Source organism: Bubalus kerabau, chromosome 3 (assembly GCF_029407905.1).
Source record: "Bubalus kerabau isolate K-KA32 ecotype Philippines breed swamp buffalo chromosome 3, PCC_UOA_SB_1v2, whole genome shotgun sequence".
NCBI lineage: Eukaryota > Metazoa > Chordata > Mammalia > Artiodactyla > Bovidae > Bubalus > Bubalus kerabau.
Genome location: NC_073626.1, coordinates 83268398 through 83281848, shown reverse-complemented (window position 1 = coordinate 83281848; position 13451 = coordinate 83268398). Strand labels below are relative to the sequence as shown.

General features: G+C 37.4%; 1 protein-coding gene across 6 annotated transcripts in view; it reads left to right on the top strand.

Annotated features, from left to right (window-relative positions):
• The window catches only part of LOC129646351 (uncharacterized), a 572274-nt gene that overhangs the window by 9300 nt on the left and 549523 nt on the right, over positions 1–13451 (top strand). The window contains exon 2 of one of the 6 annotated variants that reach the window (XR_008711878.1): positions 5971–6196. The exons of 4 other annotated variants lie outside the window; for them this stretch is intronic. The gene's annotated coding sequence lies outside the window, so the exon portion shown is untranslated. Of the gene's footprint in view, positions 1–5878; positions 6197–13451 lie in introns of those variants that run through there. One more of the 6 variants, XR_008711879.1, reaches the window with a different exon arrangement.

The following is a 13451-nucleotide window of genomic DNA, read 5'->3' as shown; positions in this document are numbered from 1 at the left end:
GGTCTTGAATATTGCTAAGTCTTTTGGCTACAGACTATCACTTACTATATGATTCTGGGGGTAGGACTAGAAAGCATCCGTTCTTTTTCATTAATGGATCCACTTGATTTTCATTTAGTGGTTGGCTTTTAAACTCAGTTGTTAGGGATTTCCTTGGGGATTGTTGTTGCCAAAACACAGCCTCTGTTCACTAATACCAAATAGAAATGTGGAGACAGTTAGCTTTATTGTTTTGCCAGGCAAAGGGGGGCCCCAGGCAGGCTAATGCCATCAGAACTGTCCTTCCTCCCCTAGAGGGCAGTGAGGAGTCTGACAGTGTTTACGGAGCAGGACGTGGTCATGGACATTCTTCTAATTGGTTGGTGAGGTGATTGGAGTCAGCATCATCAACCTTCTGGTTTCAGCTGGTCTGGGTTCTGTGTGCATGTGGGCAGCATATAGTTAACTTCTTCCACCTGGTGGGGGTTTTAGTGTCTGCAAGACAGCTCAAAGGACATGGCTCACTCAGAATATTAAGTATTTGAGGAAGAACTGAAAGTCCTTGGCTTTGTTTGATGGCTGAATTATTATTATTTTGTCTTGCTTGACTGTTTTCTTTCTGTATTAATTCATTTCTCTTATTAAATTTATTCTTTGACTAAAGTTTTTCTATAGCAAAAGAAAGGTAGAGGACATGGGTGTGGGGTTTATTCTGGAAGGACTCATTGGGTCCTGCTCGGTTACATTGTCATCTTGCATAGTGTTGGCATAATGTTATGAAACGTGGATCCCAGTAGAGTAGACAAATTTTAAGATTGTGTGTTTGGTTTGTTGCACCATCTGGGATGAGGACATTAAATACTACATCTCTGTAAATTCAACTTTTTAAAAATATAATGCACAGCTTTTCCTTGGTTATTTGGAACTCCTTATTAAACTAGCAAAATGTGATTGCTTTTTAATAATGAAAATGTCACCTTATCCTAGGTGACAGATCTTCAGTCTTAAACTCTGTTTTGGACATTCTTACCTCCCCAACTTCACACAGATTTTTTTTTTTCCTTCACTTAACTGCATATGATCCAAATGGCTTTACAGTTATTTTCCTACTTATATTTTCATGCTTTTTTCTTTTTTCCCGTAGTACCTTACTTATATATTTTGTGGTAAAAGTACTCTAAATTCTTTAAAGATTGAAAACCTTTGTGTACTCATCTTTATATCTCTATTAATCTGAATGCATTTATTAACTGAAAGATTATTCCCAACCTCTTTGAAAAGCTTTTGTTTCTTAATATGCCCTCCTTTTATCATCTCATTGAAATATAATGTGCTATATATGCACATATATGTGCACATATATGTCTACATATTCTTAAGCTGTCTTGGCCTTGTTTTATAGAGCTATTTTCTGATCTGTAAGTCATGTATCCAAATGAAAATGACCATTATGAGAAGTTGTAGGATTTGAGATAACTGGAAAAATGAAGTTTTGATAAGATAAAACAGTTTATCATTATGAATACTAAAAAACAGTATCTTTTTCTTAAGAGTTATAAATAAAACTGAACAACAAATAAAAAAGGTTAAATGTTCTTATCCTACTCAGCTGAACACAAAATACAGAGACGTTAAAATTTTTTTTTTCAATTTTCAATTTACTCTTTTTATTTGAAAGATAATTGCTTTACAGAATTGTGTTGGTTTCTGCCAAAAGTAGAGGCATTTCTTAAACAATTGCTACATTAGGATCTGAAATACAAATGTATCTTAATACCACTTATTATATTTCCAAAAATTCCCATTTAAATAGCATTTTTTTTCTCCCTTGTCTGTACAATTCTGTCATGGGAAATGATTAAAAGTGTTATCCACTTAGTATAAGATGCAGTATCCTATTGAATCCTAGCCTTTCAAAACCTCACAACTTGATTGAGTGGCATATTCTAATGTACTCTTCACTGGCTTATATTATAAAAATGATATTTGAAGGTGAAGGTTTTTTTTTTTTTTTTTTTTTTTAAGATTTTTATTTCTATGTCAAGGGCCTTAACCTCTGGTCTGCACAGTTTGTCTCCTAGATTTATAAAGCATTCTCCTATTTTGAGTTCTTGAATAATGTAAAAAGCAGGCAAGTTACTCTTAAGAAAGAATTTTGCCATTTCTTTTCACAGAAGCAGTAGCTGCTGGTAATGCTAGCATTGCTGTTATTCCTGTACAAATTACAGCTGAAAAGATCAAGATCAAGAATAACAGAATCAAAAAGATGATATGGGGAAATTTAATCTGAAGATGTAAAATATTGGTTTTTGAAAATCACTGAAACCTTTACTACATTTATTATGAATTGCATATAACTGTACTGCATATTAAGATACTGATTTTTTTCTTACCTTAACATTTTTCTCTTTTCTTGCCCATTACTTGTGATTTTTGCTAAAATTAAATGTGAGAACAACAAATCCTGTGGCTGATGCATTAAATTCTAGGCTGCAGAAGAAGCTACAACCACGTTTCTTCTTACAGCAGATAGCATAGCAGTGGGCTAATATCCCCCATTAGCTAGGTTCTGGATAATGGCACACCACAGACTGCTGCTATAAACAGATGTTGGCAGATGTTTGACCTTTTATGAAATGAAGCAAGTTTACCAAATGTTATGTTTTTGAATTAAAATTGTGAGGATACTTGGCCCACTTCTTGGGGCTTCTCAATGTTTTTACTGAATAGATCAGTTTCACTTAACTTGACTCTTCATAAGAAAAAATGGCAAAATACAGAGTGGCCCAAACAAAGGATCTCGTGTCTGTAGAGGGTGAACTAAATTCCTGTGTTTTTTAAGTTTATTTTTGGTAACTCCAATTTAGGTGGGGAGCATAATTAATATATGGCAGAGACTCTGTCTCCAGATGGTTTTTACCTTGTACTGATTCATTCCAGTAAAGTCTACTTTCTATAAAGTGTTTCAGATAATTTTATCACTGTATCTAATAAAACAAAATTATTAGAAAATTAAAGCATATTTTATGAAGAAATGATTTCAGTATATTTCAGAACCAAATATTGCTAGATTTAAAAAAGAAATAAGGTGTGTAGGAAATACATATGTGACTATAAGCAATAAAAATAAAGGTAGAGATAACTGCATTTTAGTCAGTAAATATGATACAGTACTATGTGGTACAAGGTTTATATTTAGTCAAGTTACCTGCAAGTAAAAAAATAGTTAAAATTTTAAATGACATTCTCTGCAGTTGTACTCATGTGCTTTTAGATGAGAGGCATTTTATACCTCATTTCATAAAATTCCATGTAGACATTGAGACATTTAAGGGTGTTTAATGAAACACTTTCCATTGTTTTTTAGGAAACATGCAAGAATGGGGCAGTTAATAAACACGGTTTCTGTTTAAAAAGTCTAAAGGAAGTCCCATATTCTATCTAAGGAATCAACACTTATATCTACTACTGAATATATGTAGCAATATTCACGTTATTATTGCCAATGTAAGACAGTACATACCCACCCTTATATGCAGTCTTATAAGAATTGGTTTATATATCCTTAGAGTTCATGTTGTCTTTTACACTTTACATATGAGATGGTAAAGCTTTGTTTTTAAATTCAGAGTACCTACCTTGCTGTAAATTTTAAATAAGCTACCTTTTATTGAGCATTAAATATGCTTCAGTTGTTTTACATTCAATTTTCTGACTTTTCATATAAGAGAACAAAGTTTAATAACTTGTTTAAGTTCACATAACCATTTAATATCTGTGCTGGTGTGGTTAAACCCAGGCCCATGTGAGTCAAATCTATTCATTCCACCACCGTGCACTGACTCTTCTCATGGAGTGGCTTTACAGTGAAAGCGAAAGAGTGTTCAGTCATTTTTCCATGCTAGATTCTTTTTCATTTAGCTATCAGTGTTATCTAAAGGAGAATTTTAAACTAAGGACAACTGGAATGTAGACAAACTTTTACATATCTCATCTCTGCTGTCTCAGGTCATTTTGTGCCACATTTTTTCCCCCTATATTTGTCTCTTCTCTAGACATCCTAGGACTACCAGGGCCTCTGGTGATGCAGGCTCCTTGATTTGAGGATGCCATCATTGTGCCCTCTTTTGGCAGTAACATTTTTTACTTTTATATCTCTAAAAGCCTTGATCGCTCATTAAACTTTACCTCTTCTATGATAGACTGTGAGGCTTGCACTCCACTTTCTAAGGTGACAGTTGACAAATTAATCCTCATAACAAGGACTAATAACTGCTACAGCTTAGGGCTGTGTCCTTCTCAAAGGCATATGTATTTTAACAGAGAGGTACAAAGATACTTTTAAAACAGTGTAAACCTTGGATGGTGCTATATGTGAGACTATAGCAAGGATTTAAGGGAGATATTGGGAGAGAAGACAAATATGTCAGATACTTCAAGTCACATTACATTTGCAAGTTAATTCTCATTGTGTTTAATGTTTTAAAAATTGATGGCAAATAAAGCTAAAATACAATATTGTTTTCAGGGCAATATATGGAAAAAATAATTGAAATCAGAGTAACATAAAGAACTCCACTCCAGTACTCTTGCCTGGAAAATCCCATGGACAGAGGAGCCTGGTGGGCTGCAGTCCATGGGGTCGCTAGGAGTAGGACACGACTGAGCGACTTTACTTTCACTTTTCACTTTCATGCATTGGAGATGGAAATGGCAACCCACTCCAGTGTTCTTGCCTGGAGAATCCCAGGGACGGGGGAGCCTGGTGGGCTGCCGTCTATGGGGTCGCACAGAGTCGGACACGACTGAAACGACTTAGCAGCAGCAGCAACAGCAACATAAAGAAAATAACAAACATAAGGTTAAACTTGCAATTTGAATGTTTTGGGAATAGCAGTATGTTGATATAATCAATAAGAACACTAACCTGATACATGAACTGAAAGTTGAACATCAAAAGAATACCATTTCCATTAGCTCAGCGAAGGAAGATAAGTGATTGGAAGGAAGTATGACAGTAGTTTAATTTTAAGAAAGTGGCTTTTTTGAAAGACAATAATGAAATTTTTTCATATAATTAATGTTTTCTAATTGCATAAATTAGTTTCATTATTGCTTTGTTTTAACAACCTATGGTTGTGTCACATATAATTAATAATACAGAAATTTTAAAAATATCATTATAAACTGAGTGACTAGAAACTGCTGTAATTATTGTTAATACCCACCTAGAAGAGAATATTCAAGAATATGCCCCCAAGATGGAGAAGGCAATGGCACTCCACTCCAGTACTCTTGCCTGGAAAATCCCATGGGCGGAGAAGCCTGATAGGCTGCAGTCCATGGGGTTGCTAAGGGTGAGACACGACTGAGCGACTTCACTTTCACTTTTCACTTTCATGCATTGGAGAAGGAAATGGTAACCCACTCCAGTGTTCTTGCCTGGAGAATCCCAGGGATGGGGGAGCCTGGTGGGCTGTTGTCTATGGGGTCGCACAGAGTTGGACACAACTAAAGCAACTTAGCAGCAGCAGCAGCAGCATGCCCCCAAGAAAGTGATTCTCAGTCACAGGTACTCTATTCAAGAAAAATTAAATCAGACTCTCTGGGCATAAATCCATACATCTTTATGTCTCAAGTTGATTCTAATGTGAATTGACAAGCTCTGGCCTTGTAAACTAGATGATAGGATGTGTGGAGAGACAGATCAAGAACTTGGAGAACTAGAACTTATTTGATGAAAGTTACTGGTGCTTGTAAGTATTTCTAAATCGTTTCCTACTCCTGAACATATAGAATGATTGATCTGTTGAACTTAATAAAAATTGTCTGACTTCTGTCAGTTGATAAAATGGTAGTGGTGGTTCTCCATACATTTTTTTCTCCTTCTCTACACCAGTAATGCTGAAGAAGCTGAAGTTGAATAGTTCTATGAACACCTACAAGACCTTCTATAACTAACACCCAAAAAAGATGTCCTTTTCATTATAGGGGACTGGAATGCAAAACTAGGAAGTCAAGAAACACCTGAGTAACAGGCAAATTTGGCTGTGGACTACAGAATAAAGCAGGGCAAAGGCTAATAGAGTTCTGCCAAGAGAACACACTGGTCATAGACAACACCCTCTTTCAACAACACAAGAGAAGACTCTACACATGAACATCACCAGACGGTCAACACCAAAATCAGATTGATTATATTCTTTGCAGCCAAAAATGGAAAAGCTCGATACAGTCAGCAAAAACAAGACCGGGAGCTGACTGAGGCTCAGATCATGAACTCCTTATTGCCAAATTCAGACTGAAATTGAAGAAAGTACAGAAAACCACTAGACCATTCAGGTATGACCTAAATCAAATCCCTTATGATTATACAGTGGAAGTGAGAAATAGATTTAAGGGAATAGATCTGATAGACAGAGTGCCTGATGAACTATGGACACAGGTTCGTGACATTGTACAGGAGACAGGGATCAAGACCATCCCCATGGAAAAGAAATGCAAAGCTGTCTGGGGAGGCCTTACAAATAGCTGTGAAAAGAAGAGAAGTGAAAAGCAAAGGAGAAAAGGAAAGATATAAGCATCTGAATGCAGAGCTCCAAAGAATAGCAAGAAGAGATAAGAAAGCCTTCCTCAGCAACCAGTGCAAAGAAATAGAGGAAAACAACAGAATGGGAAAGACTAGAGATCTCTTAAAGAAAATTAGGGATACCAAGGGAACATTTCATGCAAATATGGGCTCAATAAAGGACAGAAATGGTATGGACCTAACTGAAGCAGAAGAAAATAAGAAGAGGTGGCAAGAATACACAGAAGAACTGTATAAAAAAGATCTTCACGACCCAGAGAATCACGATGGTGTGCTTACTCACCTAGAGCCAGACATCCTGGAATGTGAAGTTAAGTGGGCCTTAGAAAGCATCACTGCAAATAAAGCTAGTGGAGGTGATGGAATTCCAGTTGAGCTACTTCAAATCCTGAAAGATGATGCTGTGCAAGTGCTGCACTCAATATGCCAGCAAATTTGGAAAACTCAGCAGTGGCCACAGGACTAGAAAAGGTCAGTTTTCATTCCAATCCCAAAGAAAGGCAATGCCAAAGAATGCTCAAACTACCGCACAATTGCACTCATCTCACATGCTAGTAAAGTAATGCTCAAAATTCTCCAAGCCAGGCTTCAGCAATACATGAACTGTGAACTTCCAGATGTTCAAGCTGGTTTTAGAAAAGGCAGAGGAACCAGAGATCAAATTTTCAACATCCACTGGATCATCGAAAAAGCTAGAGAGTTCCAGAAAAACATCTCTTTCTGATTTATTGATTATGCCAGAGCCTTTGACTGTGTGGATCACAATAAACTGTGGAAAATTCTGAAAGAGATGGGAATACCAGACCATCTGACCTGCCTCTTTAGAATCCTGTATGCAAGTCAGGAAGCAACAGTTAGAACTGGACATGGAACAACAGACTGGTTCCAAATAGGAAAAGGAGTACGTCAAGGCTGTATATTATCACCCTGCTTATTTAACTTATATGCAAAGTACATCATGAGAAACGCTGGGCTGGAGGAAGCACAAGCTGGAATCAAGATTGCTGGGAGAAATATCAATAACATCAGACATGCAGTGACACCACTCTTATGGCAGAAAATGAAGAAGAACAAAAGAGCCTCTTGATGAAAGTGAAAGAGTGAAAATGTTGGCTTAAAGCTCAACATTCAGAAAACTAAGATCATGGCATCCCGTCCAATCACTTCATGGCAAACAGTGGAAACAGTGGCTGACTTTATTTTTCTGGGCTCCAGAATCACTGCAGATGGTGATTGCAGCCATGAAATTAAAAGATGCTTACAACTTGGAAGGAAAGTTATGACCAACCTACACAGCATATTGAAAAACAGAGACATTACTTTGCCAACAAAGGTCTGTCTAGTCAAAGCTATGTTTTTTCCAGTAGTCATGTATGGATGTGAGAGTTGGATCTTAAAGCTGAGCGCCGAAGAATTGATGCTTTTGAACTCTGGTGTTGGAGAAGATCTTGAGAGTCCCTTGGACTGCAAGGAGATCCAACCAGTCTATCCTAAAGGAAATCAGTCCTGAATAATCATTGGAAGGACTGATGTTAAAGCTGAAACTCCAATACTTTGGCCACCTGATGCGAAGAGCTGACTCATTTGAAAAGACTCTGATGCTGGGAAAGATTGAGGGCAGGAGGAGAAGGGGACAGCAGAAGATGAGATGGTTGGTTGGCATCACCGACTCAATAGACATGGGTTTGGGTGGACTTCGGGAGTTTGTGATGGACAGGGAGGCCTGGCGTGCTGTGGTTCATGGGGTTGCAAAGAGTCGAACACGACTGAGTGACTGAACTGAACTGAACTGAATCCATCTATTAAATTTAGAATTTCTCAATATTTTTACACTCAGCTTCTGTTTTTTGAGGGCTGGTTATATCCTCTGTAGGCAATTTGCCTAGAGGCAATCACATGCACTTATTCCAAAATTCATATTTTCAGGCTTTATCTCTCCATGAAGCTTAATATTTCTATATTCATTCCTTTATCCAGTATTCATTGAATTTAACCATGTGATAGACACTATTAGAAGTACTAGAGGTACAAGGAATTGTAAGACTGGTCACATCTTCTTTTTGTTATGGTGTATCAAGTATAGTGGAGGGTACTGAAGCTTATTTCAACTATGAGTATCTCCTCCTCTTCCATTGGAGCATGAGAGTCTGAAAAACATAGGCTGTGCCTGATTTTTCTCATCATTATATTTTCACTTTCTAACACAGTGCCTGGTAGAAACTCAGTGACTATTTGTTGAATGAATGAATGACTGAGTAGTTTGCAAATATCCATATATTATATGAAAGTCTAATTTTGCTTCCTTTTCTTGCCTCTGAATAAATCTCTTGACCCTTTTTGACTTCTTAATGCAGTACAAATACCTAAAGAAATGCAAACACTTTCATATCTTTAGTTTCAACTAGAGTAATGCATTAAATAATGAGCCAAATCATCTTCAGATGTAAAATGATATAAACACCATCAATAATACTAAAGGTAAAAATTGTAGAAGTCCTTTGATCCTTTTATATGTGAGATTCTCTAAATATTAGTTCTACTTAGATACTAAAGGCAAGCCTCTGAATGCAGAAGTAATAATTATTTCTCAGTGTAGTTGGTATTTTCAAATTAAAATAGTATGGCTAATATTTAAAGTAACTATTGCCTACTGTGTTCATTTCAGTTCAGTTCAATCGCTCAGTTGTGTCCAACTCTTTGTGACTTCATGGACTGCAGCATGCTGGGGTTCCCTGTCCATCACCAAGTCCCAGGGCTTTCTCCAACTCATGTGAAATCAAAGCCAGCACCACCATATATGGCAGTGTAGGCTGTTGCACTGCACAGACGCATTTGCTTAAAAGGCAAGTGTATGGTGTAACTTCTTCATGGAATATGTGGGAAGATATCTGGTTTTTCCATCAGTCATTAAATTTTAAGACCTACTCCTAAAGGCTTTATCTTAGTGTCTGACTCGACAATTGACTTAAAAATCCCTGACAATGCCTAATCCACTGTGTATCAAGCATACATAAAGTTGAGTAGGGTCAATAAGGAGAGCCTTCCTTATACCAGAACACTGTACTATAGTTCAGTTCAGTCGCTCAGTCGTGTCCGACTCTTTGCGACCCCATGAATTGCAGCACGCCAGGCCTTCCTGCCCCTCACCATCTCCCAGAGTTCACACAAACTCACGTCCATCGAGTCGGTGATGCCATCCAGCCATCTCATCCTCTGTCGTCCCCTTCTCCTCCTGCCCCGAATCCCTCCCAGCATCAGAGTTTTTGCCAATGCGTCAACTCTTCGCATGAGGTTGTTGAAACTCCGCGGGGAGTTTCAGCTTAAGCCTCATTCCTTCCAAAGAACACCCAGGGTTGATCTCCTTCAGAATGGACTGGTTGGATTTCCTTGCAGTCCAGGGCCTTCTCAAGAGTCTTCTCCAACACCACAGTTCAAAAGCATCAATTCTTTGGTGCTCAGCTTTCTTCACAGTCCAACTCTCACATCCATACATGCTCTAGTTACTGTGGTCTAAATTAATGGCTATGAGTGGATTTTAAGTTCCGGAGACTTATGAATGTGAGTGAGGAGTTAGTGGTGCTATAAAATATAAACTGACATTATAACCAAGTTGCCCATCTAACGTGGGAATTCTTAACAACTTTAAGTTTATACGTACTTTGTGGGTTCCATGCAAAGGAATTAAAAACAGAATATCCACATGGCTTTTAATGGTAAGACATTTGCTGTTTTGTAGCTACTATGAAAGTGGTTATCCTTATTGTATTTCAGATGCAATATTTAAAGCTGGATTTACATATATATTATCATATTTGTCAATCTTGCACATCATGCCACTTAAAATCTCCAGGCAAAGGGTTTATGTTACTTACGGCTGATGAAAAACAGTAAAGAAAAATTACTTTGACAAAGCCAGTGAAGAACTGTTCTTGAAATCATTTAGCCTTCTACCAAAAGCAAAAGATTATCTTAAAATCAGCATTATTTATTCTTTATATACTGCCATCTACCTTTTGAAGTACAGGAAATCAACTCAATTACATCAGGAAAAATCTTTTGCTGCAGAAAAAGACTAATAGTTAACCTAGGATGCTGATTTTGAAGAATTGCAATAATTCAGCTTAATGATTCTTGAGATGGTAACATTTGCCAGTGACAGTTACCATAATATTTTATTTTTTGAAAAGGGAGTAACACTTTTCATGAAATTGCATCTTCATACACAGCTGTAAAAAACAGGCTCCCATTTAAATAAAGATATGCTACTTTGTCCATAAACTTTTTACCAAAATTTCTTTTAAGTTTTTAAAAAATTTTAGTATATTCTGTCATACTACCATTACTACATCAGTTTGAGAACATTTTCATTACTCCAAAAAGAAATCCCTACCCATTAGCAATCATCTTCTATTTCACCCCAAATCCTGCAGCCCTAAGAAACTACTATTTTCTGTATCTGTATGTAGTAGTTTTAAGTCTGGGAATTTCATATAAATGTAACATGTAATTTGTGGTGTACTAGCTGCTGTTGACGCTAGGAGTTGGACACAACTGAGCAACTTCACTTTGACTTTTCACTTTCATGCTTTGGAGAAGGAAATGGCAACCCACTCCTGTGTTCTTGCCTGGAGAATCCCATGGACAGAGGAGCCTGGTGGGCTGCCGTCTGTGGGGTCGCACAGAGTCGGACACAACTGAAGCGACTTAGCAGCAGCAGCAGCAGCTGCTGTTGAATGTTATCTCATAGTTTTGATGTGCTTTCTCTAGTGGTTAATGATGTTGACCATCTTTTCATGTATTGATTACTCATTTATGTATCTTCTAATTTCTTGGGATGTTTTAGTTTTCAGAGCATAAGTTTTGCAGTTCTTTTAAATTCTTTATCTTTGATGCTATTGTAAACTATTTTTTCAGACTGTTCACTAGTAATGTACAGAAATAGTATTTTTTTAATATATTGACCTTGTGCTGGGAAATAATTTGAACTCAATTATTCTGCTAGTTATATTTTGGGGGTGGGATTCCTTGGGATTTTCTATATATGAGATCATGGTATGTATAAATAGCTTGATTTCTTCCCAATATGTATTCCTTTGAATATTTTTTTTTCCTCTGTCTAATTGACCTAGCTAGAACTTCTAGCATACTGTTGAATAAAAGTGGCAAAGTAGATGTCCCTTTATTTTGGGGGAGAGTAAGTATTCAGTCTTTCACCATTTTTCAATTTTTTTTTAATCCATAGATTCCCTATTAGTTTGGGAAAGTTCTGTTCATACTTGGCTTTTATAGTAAAGGTGTACCTGTTTTTGTCAGGGGCTTTCTGTGTAGCTTAGTCGATAAAGCATCTGCCTGCAATGTGGGAGAGCTGGGTTCAATTCCCGGGTCAGGAAGATCTCCTGGGGAAGGAAATGGCAACCCACTTTAGTATTCCTGCCTGGAGAGTCCCATGGACAGAGGAGCCTGGTGGGCTGCAGTTCTGTTTTGGCATATATTGAAATGAGCATGTGTATTTTATCATTTACCTTATCGATGGAGTTGTTGTTCAGTTGCTCAGTCATGTCCGACTCTGAGACTCCATGGACTGCAGCACACCAGATTTCCCTGTCCTTCACTATCTCCTAGAATTTGTGCAAACTCATGTCCATTGACTCATTGGAGCTTCACAATCAGTCCTTCCAGTGAATATTCAGGACTGATTTCCTTTAGGATTGATTGGTTTGATCTCCTTGCTGTTTATGAACTCTCAAGAGTCTTCTCCAGCACTACTGTTTGAAAGCATCAATTCTTGGGAGCTCAGCCTTCATTATGGTCCAACTCTCACATCTGTACATGACTACTGGAAAAACCATAGCTTTGACTAGATAGACCTTTGTTGGCACAGTGATGTCTCTGCTTTTTAATATGCTGTCTAGGTTTGTCATAGCTTTTCTTCCAAGGAGCAAGCCTCTTTTAATTTCATGGCTTCAGTCACCATCTGCAGTGATTTTGGAGCCCAAGAAAATAAAGTCTGCCACTATTTCCATTGTTTCCCCATCTATTTGCCATGAAGTGATGGGACTAGATGCCATGATCTTAGTTTTTTGAATGTTGAGTCTTAAGCCAGCTTTTCATTCACCTTCATTAGGAGGCGCTTAGTTCCTCTTTGCTTTCTTCCATTAAGGTGGTGTCATCTGCGTATCTGAGGTTATTGATATTTCTCCTAGCAATCTTGATTCCAGCTTGTGCTTCATCCAGCCTGGCACTTCACATGATATACTCTGCATAGAAGTTACATAAGCAGGGTGACAATATACAGCCTTGATGTACTCCTTTCCCAATTTTGAACCAGTTCATTTGTTCTATGTCTGGTTCTAACTGTTGCTTCTTTACTTGCATGCAGGTTTCTCAGGAGGCAGGAAAGGTGGTCTGGTATTCCCATCTCTTGAAGATTTTCCACAGTTTGTTGTGATCCACACAGTTAAAGGCTTTAGCTTAGTCAATGAAGCAGAAGTAGATGTTTTTCTTGAGTTCTGTTGCTTTTTGCATGATCCAACATATGTCGGGAATTTAATCTCTGGTTCCTCTGCCTTTTCTAAATACAACTTGTACATCTGAAAGTCATCAATTCATGTACTGTTGAAGCCTTGCTTGAAGGATTTTGAGCATTACTTTGCTAGCATGTGAAATAAACATAATTTTGTGGTATTTTGAACGTTCTTAGACATTGCCTTTCTTTGGGATTGGAATGAAAACCGAGCTTTTCCAAGGTATATTATTGATTTGGTATATTATGTTAATTGACTTTGGGAAAATAATCTTTTAGTCTTGGTTCAAACTTTTCTTCATGATGTATAGTTCTTTTTATATGCTGTTGGGTTCAACTTGCTAGTGTGTTGAGAATTGT